The sequence below is a fragment of the Oryctolagus cuniculus genome, chromosome 17 (genome assembly GCF_051225735.1).
Source record: "Oryctolagus cuniculus isolate XC-2025 breed Fujian yellow rabbit chromosome 17, ASM5122573v1, whole genome shotgun sequence".
In the NCBI taxonomy this organism is placed as follows: domain Eukaryota; kingdom Metazoa; phylum Chordata; class Mammalia; order Lagomorpha; family Leporidae; genus Oryctolagus; species Oryctolagus cuniculus.
This window is the reverse complement of record NC_142883.1, coordinates 37,145,624-37,157,831: the sequence shown is the minus strand read 5'-3', so window position 1 is coordinate 37,157,831 and position 12,208 is coordinate 37,145,624. Positions and strand designations below refer to the sequence as shown.

General features: G+C 55.6%; 1 long non-coding RNA gene across 4 annotated transcripts in view; it reads right to left on the bottom strand.

Annotated features, from left to right (window-relative positions):
* Positions 1-11,876, bottom strand: part of LOC103351528 (uncharacterized) — a 35,557-nt gene extending 23,681 nt beyond the window's left edge. For all 4 annotated transcript variants that reach the window (XR_016223809.1, XR_016223812.1, XR_016223810.1 and 1 more), the window contains exon 1: positions 11,217-11,876. This is a non-coding gene — a long non-coding RNA (uncharacterized LOC103351528). The remainder of the gene's footprint in view (positions 1-11,216) is intronic.
* Between the last annotated feature and the right edge of the window lie 332 nt (positions 11,877-12,208).

The following is a 12,208-nucleotide window of genomic DNA, read 5'->3' as shown; positions in this document are numbered from 1 at the left end:
GGCCATTCCAAAGCTGGGAGCCTGGAACTCTATTTGAGTTTCCCATGTGGGTGCAGGGGCCCAAGTACTTGGGACATTTTCCTTTGCTTTCCTGGATGTATTAACAGGGAGCTGCACTGGAAGTGGTGCAGCCAGGACTCGAACCAGTGTTCATCTGGGATGCTGGCATCAAACCCTCTGTGACACAATGCTAGCCCTCCTCCTTTTAATTTTTTTTTTAAAGAAAGCACTAGAAGCAAAGAAGTGGGTGGTCAGGGCATTTATAGCTGCAGCGCCTGCTTAGGAGAAATACTGTTTCCTGTTAACTCTGCAGCTGGCCTTATCTGTGCCTGCTTTCTCAGCGGCATCAAAGGGAGGCCAGACAAATGTTTGTTTACACTGAGTTCTGTCCCTTGAGGATTCAAGGAGCTGATGCTGTAGGAAGGGCTGGGGACAGGGGCAAGCTGTGAACAGGGCTCAGTACACTTCAGCTGTAAATATCAGCTGCGCTGGGGGTAGCCATACGCCCAGATAGTACAGCAGTGCTTAATACAGCCAGCGGGCATGAGACTGGGCACAACTTCCTGGAAAGCTTCCTGGAGGAGGTGAGGAGATGCTGACTCGAGGAGGAGTGGAGGGCAATCCAAGCCCAGAGAACAGACCGGGAAGGGCAGGAGCCACCGGAGAGGGGCAGGAGTGTCCCGAGATGAGACAGCTGTGGAGCCAGAGGGGCACTTACTGATCCTTCCACAGTGAGTGTGAGGCTCTGATCCTACAGGGGATGTAGCCGTCACAGCGTGGGCCCCATGTCTTTCCACAAAGGAGCTGCAGGAAGAGAGCTGCGGCCCAGGCCAGGCAGTGACTCGCCAGCGGTCCTGCGGTGGTCCCAGGATTCCAACCCTGGGCTCCCAGGCCACGCCTCTGCCCTCCTCATCCTCTCCTGGGCTTTGTCCTCTGCATCCTCAGGGAGAGAGCTGTGAGCACCAGGGTGTGGGCTCAGGTGCAGCTCAGTGCAGAGGAAAGACGGGCAGGCCCCCTTCCTCCCCTTTCACCCCCACTCCATAAGCTCTCCCTGCCCTGTGGAGGGAATGCTAGGAGGTCGACAGAGGATGGGGAGCGTGGGAGGCAGCCCTGGGGGTGTGCGAGGGCCTCCCTGGCAGAGGAGGTGGGGACTCCTCCAGCTTGCTATTTTAAAAAGAGCAACAGATATAAGAAGCACAAGCAGCCCTGGCAAAGCATGTGGCACAGGCTCTCTTCCAGCAGGGCCCCCATCTCCCAGAGTGCGCCCCGCCCCTCCAGGAGCTCAGGCTCACACCAGCAGGAGGCTGGGACCACGGCTTCTGTATTGCCCCAGGGCTCTGCTGCACTTTCCAGTCCCAGAGAAAGAAAGGAGGAGAGAAAAGCAGCTCCCGACACCCAGAACCACTCTGACACCACAGCTGGACCTCAGCCACAGCCGCACTGCGCCATCCTCCCCCCGACACAAACAGCCTCATCGTGCACCAACCTCTCACAGGGTTCCTCAGGGACCAGGAGAGGGCGAAACCAAACATCACTTCAAACTCCTTACAGGTGGCACTGTGCTGACATGACCCTCTCTTGGCTAAAACCAGTGACTGCTATTTTCAGCATTTCTTAAGGTCCTATTATTTCTGCTGTATTTTCTTCTATTTTTTAAAAAGCTTTAAAAAGATTTATTTATTTATTTTAAAGAGTTACACAGAGAGAAGGAGAGGCAGAGAGAGAGAGAGAGAGAGAGAGAGAGAGAGAGAGAGAGGTCTTCCTTCTGCTGGTTCACTCCCCAGTTGGCTGCAACAGCCCAAGCTGTGCCCATCTGAAGCCAGGAGTTTCTTCCGGGTCTCCCACGTGGGTGCAGGGGCCCAAGGACTTGGGCTATCTGCTGTTGCTTTCCCAGGCCATAGCAGAGAGCTGGATGGGAAGTGGAGCAGCTGGGACTCGAACCGGTGCCCATATGGGATGCCTGCACCACAGGTGGCGGCTTAACCTTCTAAGCCACTACGCCAGCCCCTTTGTTGTATTTTACTTTATTTTATTTTTTGGACAGGCAGAGTTAGTGAGATAGAGACAGAGAGAAAGGTCTTCCTTCCATTGGTTCACCCCCCAAATGGCCGCTATGGCCAGCGCTGCGCCGATCCGAAGCCAGGAGCCAGGTGCTTCCTCCTGGTCTCCCATGCGGGTGCAGGACCCAAGCACTTGGGCCATCCTCCACTGCCTTCCCAGGCCACAGCAGAGAGCTGGACTGGAAGAGGAGAAACCGGGACAGAATCCGGCGCCCCAACCAGGACTAGAACCCAGAGTGCCGGCACCGCAGGCGGAGGATTAGCCAAGTGAGTCCTCTATTGGTTCACACCCCAAATTTCCACAACAGCCAGGACTGGACCAGCTGAAGCTGGGAACTGACCCAGGTATCGGACACGGAGACAGTAGCCCAACTTGAGCCATCACCTGCTGCCTTCCCGAGTGCTCAGTGGCAGGAAGCGGGAATTGGAAGTGGAGCTCAAACCCAGGCGCTCCGTTATGGGGTGTAGGTGTCTTAACCACTCTGCCAAATCCTGCCCCTCAGCCTCCTGCAATTTCAGATCCCAACTGCCAGGATCAGCCCTCCTCTCCCTTCCCGATCAAGCTTCAGAGGCAGCTGGTACAACCTCTACCAACTGAAAATCTCTTGTCCCCATACTTCCCAACGGCCAGCTCTCCTCGCCGCTCCCTTCCCCTCTTCCCAAGCTCAGGGCCTCCCGGCACATGTCACCTGGGAAGGTTCACGTCTCCATCTTGCTCCCTCTCTCCTACCCCAGTGCCTCCTGACCAGGCTGAATTAAGGTGCAGGGCTCCCAGAAAGCCTGGCTCATCTGCAGCGACTGCCCAGCTACTGCCCAGCTCCTGAACCTGCCCGCTCAGGGCCAGTCACGCCCTAGCCAGGCTTGTCTGCAGCCCAGCCATCAGCCCAGGGACCCCCTGCTCCCAGGTCCCGCCGCCTCGCTATCTGGGCCGCCCGCCTGGCAATCCCTCATCAGGCAGGGCGGCCACAGGCTCCTCACCACAGCCCTGCTCTCCAGTAACAAGTCTCCTGCCTCCATGACACAGGTCATTCATCCAAGGGCTGGCCCCCTCCCCCACCCAGAGCCAGACCTCTCAGCTTCCCAAGGACAAAGACCAAGAAACCCTCAGCTTCCTCCTGCGGAATCAGGGCTGCAAAGAGCCCGCAACACAGCGAGAACTGAAAAACCGGGCTCACTGAGAGAGCCTCGCTCTCCGCTGCTGGTGCCCCAGTACCCCCGAGGACGCAGCCTCCGGCTACAGCCGCTCTGGGACTTTCTTGCAGAAGAACACCTGGTAAGACTGTTCTCTCACACAGCGCCGCCTCTGTCCCCAGGCCCCTTCCTCTGTAATCGCATTGCTAAAGCTGAGGTTTGGACTTTGCTTATGGATTTTTGGTTGTTGGTTGGTTGGGGTTTTTGTTTTCTCTTTTTAATGCCTCTATTTTTATTCCCTCCAGTCTCTGTACTTTGCTTTTTTTCTAGGTATTTCTGGAGCATTCTTAAAGGAAATCTTACAGCCCTATAAGGAAATAAACCCGTGGAGCACCACAGTTGGAAGCAGGGCTATTTAAGTCAGAAAGAAAAGTTACTGTATTTGCATTACAGATGATGCTTTCAAAGCAAGTAAAGGCCCCCACAATCTCTCTGCCCAATGCTTTTGCCTTATCTTGCTTCAGAGTTTTCTTTAAACTTTATATTTCATTAGACTTGAAAGGCAGAGAGGAAGAGAGATCTTCTATCCTCTAGTTCACTGCCCAAATGCCCATAACGGCGAGAGTCTGCCAAAGCCGGGAGCTTGGAACTCCTTCTGGGTCTCCCACAGGGACTCAGGTACTGGAGCCATCACGTACTGCGTTCCAGGAAGCTGGGTCAGGAGCAGAGAAGCCAGGATTCCAACCACGCATCCCCAAGCCATGACTCAAATGCGTCACCAAATGGCCGCTCCAGAATTCTTGCTTTTCTTTTTTAAAAAGGACCGTTTATTTGAAAGACAGTGTGACAGAGAGGGAGAGAGAGAGCGATCTAGCTGCTGGTTCACTCCCCCAAATGGCCACAATAGCTAGGGCTGGACCAGACTGAAACCAGGAGCCTGGAACTCCATCCGGGTCTTACATGTGGGTAGCAGGGCCCACTGTTCTCCCAGGCACACCAGCAGGGAGCCAGAACAGAAGCAGAGCAGCTGGGACTCGAACCAGCACTCTGATGCAGGATGCTGGCATCACAGGCAGCGGCTTAACCTTAACACCAGCCGCCAATAGCTTTTCTTTGTATACACACAGCCACACTTGGGTGTAATTTACCCATCACTCCAGCCCTGCTCTGGGAATCTCAGCGCGATTCGTTTGGGCTTTGAGCCCAGACACAAGCTGCCAGCCCTGCCTGAGCCCATCCTGCAGGTTCCTCCAGGGCCTGGCACAGGGTGTGCCATGTTGACAGAACTCAAACAGGCTCTGCAGAAGTAAAGCAAAGGAAGTGAAATGAATTCAGGGAACAGCATGAGTGATCAGGCCCAGGGAACACGAGCCCAGGGCCATCCAGTGAGTCTTGGAAAGCAGCCAGAGTCTAGGCAGAATGTATGTATTCCAGGAAAGCCCACACGGGGAGACAGCCTGGGAGGGCAGGCTTTGGGGAAGTGGGGTGCATCTCCCCGGCTGGGGCCTGCTTCCTTCAGAACCAGACTGGTCAGAGCCGCTAGAATGAAGGCTGCCCGCTCAGTTTAAGAAGACACTTCCCAGGCCGGCGCCGCGGCTCACTAGGCTAATCCTCTGCCTAGCGGCGCCGGCACATCGGGTTCTAGTCCCGGTCAGGGCGCCGGATTCTGTTCCGGTTGCCCCTCTTCCAGGCCAGCTCTCTGCTGTGGCCAGGGAGTGCAGTGGAGGATGGCCCAGGTGCTTGGGCCCTGCACCCCATGGGAGACCAGGAAAAGCACCTGGCTCCTGGCTCCTGCCATCGGATCAGCACGGTGCGCCGGCCGCAGCGCACTGGCTGCAGTGGCCATTGGAGGGTGAACCAACGGCAAAGGAAGACCTTTCTCTCTGCCTCTCTCTCTCACTGTCCACTCTGCCTGTCAAAAAAAAAAAAAAAAAAAAAAAAAAAAAAAAAGAAGAAGAAGAAGAAGACACTTCCCGCAGTAAATAAGAATGCATGGAGCAGAGAGAGGGCTGCTGGGCGCTGCTTCTGATGGCTGAGGGAAAAGATGCCTGTGCCCCATGCCCAGGCCACGTCCACAGCAGCAGAGATCACAGCTCTGCATCACACAGCTCACGCGGACCTCGGCGGTGGTTTCTCCTGGATGCGTTGCAGATCGTGTTAGCGGCAGCTTGTTCCCAGCTGTGAGCACTCAATCCCCTTCCGTGGCATCCCAGGGGCTGCCTCAGAGCCTGGCATGGATTCCAGGTTAGACATGCGAGGGACCAGCAGGTAGGGTCCACAGGAAGTCACAAGGAGCCCCCAGATGCCAGCAGGTAAGAGCTACCTGGACCCGGCTCAGCGGAATGGACTGCCCGGGCGGGACCAAGGAGGGAGACCCAAGGTCAGCACCAGGGCAGGCTGCTGCCACAGGGACCCACTGCCCCCCTCAAACTCCACCCGAGCCTTCCCCACTCTTCCCCCCGCCCCCATGTCTCTTTCCCTGAATGGGGCTCCTCTGTCGCCGGCACCCAGCTCACCCATGCCCCATACCTGCTGCCCCGGGGTGAGGAAGCTGCCACCCTGGATCTGGGCCCACCCGAGACACCTTCCTTTCCAGTTTTTCCACCTGACCCCCTCCTCCAGAGTTTCTTAGTCACCCAGCCCACCCTTGCTGGAATTCTCTCTTTCTTGGCAGGAATCAGGCTACTGCTCAAGCGGCACAGTCCCAGAGACACCTGGGCTTTGACGCCAGTGCTGCTCACAGCCCCAGCCAGGCCGGCCTCGCACAGGAAAGGGTACGTGCAGGCTAAGGGACGGGTACACCGAGTTAGAGCACCCCTGGAGCTGCAGCAGGACAGGAGCTGGGTGAGATCTGCATTTCCTGTCAGGAGCAGCGCCCCCCTGGGAAAAAGTGGCTCATGGCGCTAAACTTTCCACCTCCAGGCCTCACAGGGGTGCATGGTGGCCGAACAAGGCACTCGCAGGCCATGAGCGCCCCCTCTGCCAGCCCCAACGCCTGTGCTGAGCCCACCACTCCCACGAAGCCCTTCCCCAGTGCTCTCCACCTGCCAGTCTTTTCTGCCCAATCCATGCCCAGCAGGGCCTGAGAGGGAGATCAGTTGGCTGAGCCTGCTCTGTACCCAAGACCTAGAAGTAGAGCATCGTGCGTTTGCTTGGTGGAAGGTCGAGGGTCCAGGGCGAAGTGGGGGAACCATGCGTGCTGGAAGATCCTATTCCCTTGGGGTACAAACAGCACGACTTTGACTAGTCCAAGTCCAAGAAGAACAATTTCCTTGGGCTGCCTCCTAGTCCACAGCACAACTTTGACCAGGTCATCCGGTCCCTCTGGGTCTGTCACTCCACCTATGCAATGACAAATCTGGCCCTGCTGTACCTGTGCTGCAGGCGTCAGGCTGTCAGTGCTCTCCCAGTCTCCCTCAAAGTTTTCTGGTCCTGTTTCTATGTTACTAAATTAACTCACTAGCCTGGGTTCAAAAGTTCTGACTCCTCCCCTCAATTACAGCTTCATGCTAATGTTCGCCCTGGGAGGCAGCAGATGACAACTCAAATACTTGGTTTCTTGCCACTCATGTGGGAGGCCCAGACTGAGCTCTGGGCTCCTGGCTTTGGTATGGCCCAGCCTCAGCTATTGCTGGCATTTGGGGAGCATATAGGAGATTGATCTCTGTCTCCTTGCCTTTCAAATAAATAAAAATAGCTTTTAAAACTTTTTTTATAAAGAGTTGTTAATTTTATTTGAAGGCAGAGTTATAGAGAGAGAGAGGGAGAAAGATAAAGGTCTTTCATCCACCAGTTCACTCCCCAAATGGCTGCAATAGCCAAAGCTGGGCTGATCCAAACCAGGAGTCAGGAGCTTCCTCAGGGTCTCCCATGAGGGTGCAGGGGCCCAAGCACTTGGGCCATCTTCTACTGCTTTCCCAGACCATAGCAGAGAGCTGGATCGAAAGTGGAGCAGCCAGGACTTGAACCAGTCACACATAGGATGCCGGCACTGCAGACAGCAGCTCTACCCGCTATGATGCAGTACTGGCCCCACAGATTTTAAAACTTTTAAAAAATAAAATTGAATCAAGAAATTGAGGTAGTGGTGAGGCCAGCCCACAGACTCGCCCAGATCACAAGACTCGAAGCTCATTTATCTCTGGAGGTAACATCTTTTTTTTTTTTTTTTTTTTGACAAGCAGAGTTAGACAGTGAGAGAGAGAGAGAGAGAGAGAGAGAGAAAGGTCTTCCTTTTTCTGTTGGTTCACCCCCTAAATGGCTGCCATGGCCAGTGCACTGCGCCAATCCAAAGCCAGGAGCCAGGAGCCAGGTGCTTTCTCCTGGTCTCCCATGTGGATGCAGGGACCCACGCATTTGGGCCATCCTCCACTGCCCTCCAGGGCCACAGCAGAGAGCTGGACTGGAAGAGGAGAAACAGGGACAGAATCTGGTGCCCTGACTGGGACTAGAACCCGGGGTGCTGGCGCCACAGGCAGAGGATTAGACAAGTGAGCCGCAGCGCTGGCCCTGTAGGTAACATCTTGCATTCAGTCTTAGCCTGACATTTTTTTCCAGGAATTATAGTTCCTTAGCAAACAGTAAGTACCACCTGCACATAGCCCATAGACTAACTGGAGCCCACTCTGTCATCATCAAAACTCTGAAAAGGACAGATATCACTGACCAATCAGAGGAGACCCCCGGCACTGTGGGCCAATCAGAGGCCAACACATGATCTGATAATGTACTTCTCCACCTCAACTTCCATCTATAAAATCCTTTACCCTCTTACACAGCCTGGGAAGCAAGTAGTAACTGCCCATGTCCTTGCTCCGCACTTGGCAGATAGATACCTACCTCTTCCTCCACCAGGCATCAGTGACGGGGTTGCTGCACGTCAGGCAAGTGCATCCAGGTTTAGGGGCTCAACAAGAGTGGGACGGGGGCCGGTGCTGTGTAGTGAACCCACACAAAGAATTGCACTCTCTCTCTTCCTTCTGTATCTGAAGATCTATTTATTTGAGGGCTGGTGCCGCGGCTCAATAGCTAGTCCTCCACCTTGCGGCGCCAGCACACCGGGTGCGGCGCCAGCACACCGGGTTCTAGTCCCGGTCGGGGCGCCGGATTCTGTCCCTGTTGCCCCTCTTCCAGGCCAGCTCTCTGCTGTGGCCTGAGAGTGCAGTGGAGGATGGCCCAAGTCCTTGGGCCTTGCACCCCATGGGAGACCAGGAGAAGCACCTGGCTCCTGCCTTCGGTTCAGTGCGGTGCGCTAGCCGCAGCGCACCAGCCGTGGCGGCCATTGGAGGGTGAACCAATGGCAAAGGAAGACCTTTCTCTCTGTCTCTCTCTCTCTCTCTTACTGTCCACTCTGCCTGTCAAAAAAATAAAAAATAATAAAAAAAAGAAATAGAGGCTTTTCCATCAACTGGTTTACTTCTCATATGCTCACAACATTTGGGGCTGGGCCATGCCAAAGCCAAGAGCCAAAAACTCCATCTGGGTCTCCCAGGTGGGTGGCAGGAATCCAAGACCTTGGGCCATCATTTGCTACCTCCCAGGTGCATTAGCAGGAAGTGGGGTCATAAGCTGAGGTGGGACTCCATGCAGGTGCTCCCATATTGGGTTGTGGACATCCCAAGTGGCTGCTTAACCCACAGCACCACAATGCCAGCATCTCTCTGCCTTACACATAATAAAAAGTTGATAGAGAAGATAAATTAATAGATAAATCTATATTTTTAAATATTTCATTTGAGAGGCAGAGTTATAGATAGAGAGGGAGAGACAAGAGAGAAAGATCTTCCTTCCGCTGGTTCACTCCCCAAATAGCTGCAACAGCCAGAACTGTGCCGATTTGAAGCCAGGAGCCAGGAGCTTCCTCTGGGTCTCCCATGTAGGTGCAGGGGCCCAAGCACTTGGGCCATCTAATACTGCCTTCCCAGGCCATAGCAGAGAGCTGGACTGGAAGAAGAGCAGCCGGGACTAGAACCGGCGCCCATATGGGATGCTGGTGCCGCTGGTGGAGGACTAACCTACTGTGCCACAGCGCCGGCCCTGACATAAATTTATTAAAAAAAAAAAAAAAAGATAGAAGGGGCTGGTGCTGTGGTGCAGCGGTTAAGCCACGGCTTGCAGCACTGGCATCCTGTATGGGCACTGATTTGAGTCCTAGCTGCTCCATTTCTGATCCAGTCCCCTGTTGATCCCCCTGGGGAAGCAGCAGAGGATGGCCCAAGTGCTTGGGCCCCTGTACCCATGGGAAGCCCAGATGAAGCTCCTGGCTCCTGGTTTTGGCTTATCCCAGCCCCTAGTTGTTGAGGCCATTTGGAGAGTGAACCACAGTACAGAAGATCTATCTCTCCCTTTCTCTTAAATCTACTTTTCAAATAAATAAATAAATAAATATTAAAAGGAGGAGGAGGAGGAAAACAGACTGTTAAAAATGGAATCCGCTGTTCCCAATCAAGCCGTCAGGTCCTGCCCTGAATCAGTCACTCCTGCCCCATGCCGGGGCCATGAGAGCCAGCAGGCAGCAGCAGGTGTTCGAGCCCCACTCTGGGCAGGCCCGCGCCGTCCCCACAGTGACCAGCACTCACCCTCCCACCACGTGCCAGCTGTGCCTCGCCCAGGCAGGAGGAAGTGCCGGGGCCTTGGCCCAGAGCTCCACAGGTGGAGTTTTCCAGGGGAGTCCAGTGAACTTTACTCTGTACAAAATCCCTGACAGGCTGCTTGTGAAGCAAAGAGATTTATTCTCGTAATTGCAGAACCAGCTCAAACTGGCGCTGCTCCGCCAGCTACAAGTGGAGTGGGGCTCTCTCAGCCAATAAAGACCAGCTCAGGCTGAGCCCTTGGGGGCTCTGGACTAAAGAAGGAGGGGGAGGGGAGGAGAAAGAAAGAGAGCGAGCGAGAGCGAGAGCACTCTAGATCTGAAAGCCTGGTATGTACTCTATGCAGGCGGAGGATTCCCAGACCGAGATCTGGCATAGGAACCCAAAAGCTACGCATTTATTTTTCTGTTTAAGATTTTTGTCAGTGTTTTATTTGAAAGGCAGAATGACAGAGAGAGAAAGAGGTCCTTCCATTCCACTGGTTCACTCTGTAAGTGGCTGCTACAGCCAGGGCTGGACCAGACCAAAGCCAGGAGCCAGAAACTCCAAGTTTTCCACCGGATGGCAGGGGCCCAAGGACTCTGGCCATGTTCCACTGCCTCCCCAGGCTCATTAGCGGGGAGCGGGACTGGAATTTTTTTTTTTTTTTAATTTTTTTGACAGGCAGAATGGACAGTGAGAGAGAGAGACAGAGAGAAAGGTCTTCCTTTGCCGTTGGTTCACCCTCCAATGGCCGCTGCGGCCGGCGCGCTGCGGCCGGCGCACCGCACTGATCCGATGGCAGGAGCCAGGAGCCAGGTGCTTTTCCTGGTCTCCCATGGGGTGCAGGGCCCAAGCACCTGGGCCATCCTCCACTGCACTCCTGGGCCACAGCAGAGGGCTGGCCTGGAAGAGGGGCAACCGGGACAGAATCCGGCGCCCCAACCGGGACTAGAACCCGATGTGCCGGCGCCGCTAGGCAGAAGATTAGCCTAGTGAGCCGCGGCGCCGGCCGGGACTGGAATTGGAGCAGCCGGGGACTCCAGCCGGCTCTCCGATATGGGATGCTGATGTTGCGTCAGCCTAACCCACTGCACCACAATGCTGGCTACACATTTCAGGGCAAAGCACTTCTGTCTGGTTCTAACCGGAGCCAGAGAGCCTAACAGATGAAGCACAATCACTGTGGATTGGAAAGATCTGGGCATGGGGAACGGCTGGCAAAAACGCGAACGCAGTGGTTGGCTTGCTGCCAACACATACAACAGAGCGCACACTGCTGGTCACGCCTCCTGGGCTCGTGCAGAGAAAGCCGACACCCACAGCCAGTGTTTCCTCCCAGACACCAGGGCCCTGTCAGAAGCCAGGGTTCTACTGACCGGGAAACTCTGGTGCTAACCCCCCTCACCAGAGCCTGCCCGGCCAGCCCGCCGCACACCAGCTTGTCCACGCTCACCTGACCCCAGAGCAGAGAAGCGGATTGGCACCTGGCCTCCTATCTCCTTGCTGGCTGACCTTGCAACAAAGTCTTTCTTTTCTCAAGACCTGGTGCCCTGGTGCTGCTCCCACGTAGGTGTCGGTCACGTTGCGGCTCTTGGTGCTGGAGGTTCAGGTCCAGGCCTGGTGGTCCTGTCGGCTGTGCGTCTGGTGAAGCTGCAGGACAGCAGTGGCAGCGTCTGTCAGAGCAGGGGGCACAGGGCGAGCAGGGCAGCAGGGAGGACCCGGGCCCACTCAGGCTCTCTCCCCAGCCTTCTCCCAAGAACTGCCATCATCAGGCACCACCCAGCAGTCTTAGGCCCTCCCACTCGATCCACCTCCAAAACACTTAATTGATTGAGTCTTCTCTAGGGGCTGCTCATTAGCTAACAGGTGCTCTCCCTGCCTCCCGCTCTGGGCTCCAGTCCAAGAAGGGGTTCCTGGACTGTGGCTTCCCTTTAAAGAATAAAAGAGCCCTGGATGGAAGGGCAGGAGCCCTGTGTCCAGAGTGTGACCCTGGCCAGCCCCAGGTCCTCATCCAAGCGGACTAGATGCCACCTGGTGTGTAAGGGCTGCCTCGCCAGCCAGAGTTCCAACCTCAACCTCGGGAGAGTCGGCGTGGGGGAGGAGGGGCTGAGATGGGAAAGGGGCTGGGTGGGAGGCGCGGCTGAGTTCAAGCCAGGCAGGGCCATTAGGTAGGACAGGAAAGGGAAGGAAAGCAGAAGGAATTCCTCCCTGGGCGTCAGGAAAACCCGCTCCCCATGGCCCCCTACAGTGACCCCTGGGGGGGGGTCCCCGCCTTGTCACAGCTGTGGGTCAGCTGCTGTGATGAGAAGCAGCTCTTGGAGGCTCAGTGCTGAGGGCCAGCAGGTGCAACAGGTATCTGTGCTTCACCCAGTCCCCCGCCTTTCTCTGGGGTCTGACTGGCAGCCCCTTCCCTTACTGGGTGCTGTGTACACACTTGCAGTGGCT